The 2,994-nt window shown below is 36.6% G+C and overlaps 1 pseudogene; it reads left to right on the plus strand.

The window, feature by feature from the left end:
* LOC105179886 overlaps positions 1 to 1,921 on the plus strand; it is a 4,720-nt pseudogene extending 2,799 nt beyond the window's left edge.
* The last annotated feature ends 1,073 nt before the right edge of the window (positions 1,922 to 2,994 follow it).

Consider the following 2,994-nt stretch of genomic DNA (forward strand, 5'->3'; position numbering starts at 1 on the left):
AGCTATAAAGGAGAAGCTTACCCATACCCCTTTGCTAGCCCCTCCCGACTTTGGTAAGACTTTTGAAATTGAATGTGATGCAAGTGGGATTGGCATAGGACGAGTACTTATGCAAGGTGGTAGACCGGTTGCATATTTCAGTGAGAAATTAAGTGGGCCGACACTTAACTACCCTACATATGATAAGGAGCTTTATGCATTGGTTAGAGTATTGGAAACTTGGCAACATTATTTGTGAACAAAAGAGTTTGTAATATATTCTCATCATGAATAACTCAAGTATATTAAAAGTCAAAGCAAGCTTAGCCATCGACATGCAAAGCGGGTAGAGTTTATTGAGTCATTTCCATATGTGATCAAGCACAAGAAAGGTAAGAAGAACATTGTTGCTAACGCACTTTCAAGAAGGTAGGTTTTACTTTCAATAATGGATGCTAAAATTCTTGGTTTTGAGTTCATCAAAGAATTGTATGCTAATGATGTTAATTTTGATAATGTGTTTGGAAATTGCAGCTCAAGCATTGGATGGGACAAATTCTATTTACATGATGGATTTTTATTTCGAGCCAACCAGCTTTGTGTTCCTAATTATTCTGTTCGTTTATTATTGTTAAATGAAGCACATTTTGGGGGTTTTATGGGTCACTTTGGTATTTCTAAAACTTTGGGAGTCTTGAGCGAACAATTTTATTGGTCAAGATGCATAGAAATGTTGAGAAGTTTGTGGGAAAATGCATAGTTTGTCATAAGGCAAAGTCAAAGCTTAATCCCGATGGATTGTACATGTCCCTCCCTATTCCTAGTGTACCTTGGGAAGATATTTTAATGGACTTTGTTTTGGGATTACCAAGGTCTAAGAGGGGGAGAGATTCTATTTTTTTGTTGAAGACATATTTTCCAAAATCGCACACTTTATAGCATGCCATAAAGTTAATGATGCCTCTAATATTGCTAATCTTTTCTTTCAGGAAATTATAAGGCTTCATGGTATGCCAAGGACTATAATATCCGATCGAGATGCCAAGTTCCTTAGCTACTTTTGGAAAAATTTGTGGCGCAAGCTTGGAACTAAGTTGCTTTTCTCTACTGCTAGCCATCCCCAAACTGATGGGCAAACTGAGGTGGTCAATAGGACACTTTCGACATTGTTGAGAGCAATTGTTTAGAAGAACTTAAGAAGTTGGGAAGAGTGTCTACCACATGTCGAGTTTCCTTACAATAGGGTTGTCCACTCCACTACTAAGTTTTCATCCTTTCAAATTGTTTATGGTTTTAATCCTCTTGCACCTATTAATTTAATGCCCTTGCCTTTGCAGGAGAGAGTAAATATGGATGGAAAGAAACAAGCTAAATTTGTCAAGCAAATCCATGAAAAGGTCAAAAGTAGCATTGAGAGGATGACTCAACAATACATTTACCTAGCGAACAAGGGAAGGAAACGAGTTATCTTTGAACCGGGACACTTAGTATGGTTGGATCTTAGAAAAGAGAGGTTTCGGACAAAAGGAAGTCCAAGCTCATGCGAAGAGGGGATGGACCATTCCGTATCCTTGAAAGGATTAATGACAATTCTTAGAAACTTAATTTATCTAGTCAGTACGGAGTAAGTGCTACTTTTAATGTTTCTCATCTTTCTCCTTTTTATGATGCAGATAATGAAGAGTCGAGGACGACTCATTTTCAAGAAGGGGAGGATGATAGGAACACCGAGGGCGTCCAACAAGCAAAAGAAATTCAAGATCCAATGGAACGAGATTTAACCATTGGAAGTGGGCCAATGACAAGAGAAAGGTTGAAGAGAATGCAAGAAGTAATTCAAGCCCAATCCAACTTAGTCTTTGCTAATGGGATCAAGTCACAATCGGAGGCCCAACATCTAAGATTAATTTCATTAATTCAAGCCCAAGGAAGCCCACAATAGGAGCCCAACTCGTCCAAGTGCAGCCATGTGGTCAAAGGAGTCCTTTCAAATACATTCAAAGTGCATTTATACACCAATTTTCGGATTCACATGGTCATGCATGGGTTTTACTCGTTTTTGACCAAGAATGCTTAGTTTTTAGTCATTTTTTACCAAGTATTGAATGTATGTCCACCAAGGAGTCACTTGGGCACATACAAGCCATGCATGCGGGATACAATTGAATTATTCAAGAATTGATCTAAGATTAGAATATATTGAGTGTTCTCTTAATTTGGAGAGTTATATAGTTGTTTTAGCTTTGGTGAAACCTTTGCTTTGTCAATCTAGTCTATTAGATTGGTGATTCAAATTCACAAAGCCTGCAATTCGTGCTCGACCCAAGTGTGTCGTTGTATGAATTGGTTTACTCGTGCTCGTGATTAGTTGAATGTTCTAAGTAGTAGGTCACATTAATAGAACGTGGTTGGCTATTTACATTCCTCAGGTCACAGACCAATTTATCCATTTCTAGCCTATGCCGTAAAGATCGGACCGCTCATGGTCAATACCATATCATGATGATGAGAAACAAGGCAAAACCCATAACAAAACAAAATACACACAGTCCATATGAATTAAATCCACCCAAACGTGTGGCCTATTTTGGTTTATCTTGGAGATGGGCCGCAAATGAATAAAAGTGGTATGATATTATAATCGTATTTTAATAAACACCCACTCAATAAATAAAAAAAAAAGAAACTTACACAAAACCCCCTATAGTATGTATCTCTTTCAATGAATCTAATTCCTCAGACTTAACATTTATAAAAATACACATATTTTACAAAATGAAAATGAGCATTTATATTGACATTAAATCTTAGGGGATAAGGTAATTATCCACTTTCATTTGTTACTTTGTCCTTTCACATGTTCTTATGCATAATAAAATTTTAATACTACTAACCTTAAAATATGACCAATTTCGCAATCCCAAGAACTAGGACAAAAATAAAAAAATACAATGACCTCATGAGAATAAATGAGAAATAAGACAATTCTACTGCGCCAGAATTTTTAAAAGTTAC

The sequence above is a fragment of the Sesamum indicum genome, unplaced genomic scaffold (genome assembly GCF_000512975.1).
Source record: "Sesamum indicum cultivar Zhongzhi No. 13 unplaced genomic scaffold, S_indicum_v1.0 scaffold00230, whole genome shotgun sequence".
Taxonomy (NCBI): Eukaryota; Viridiplantae; Streptophyta; class Magnoliopsida; order Lamiales; family Pedaliaceae; genus Sesamum; species Sesamum indicum.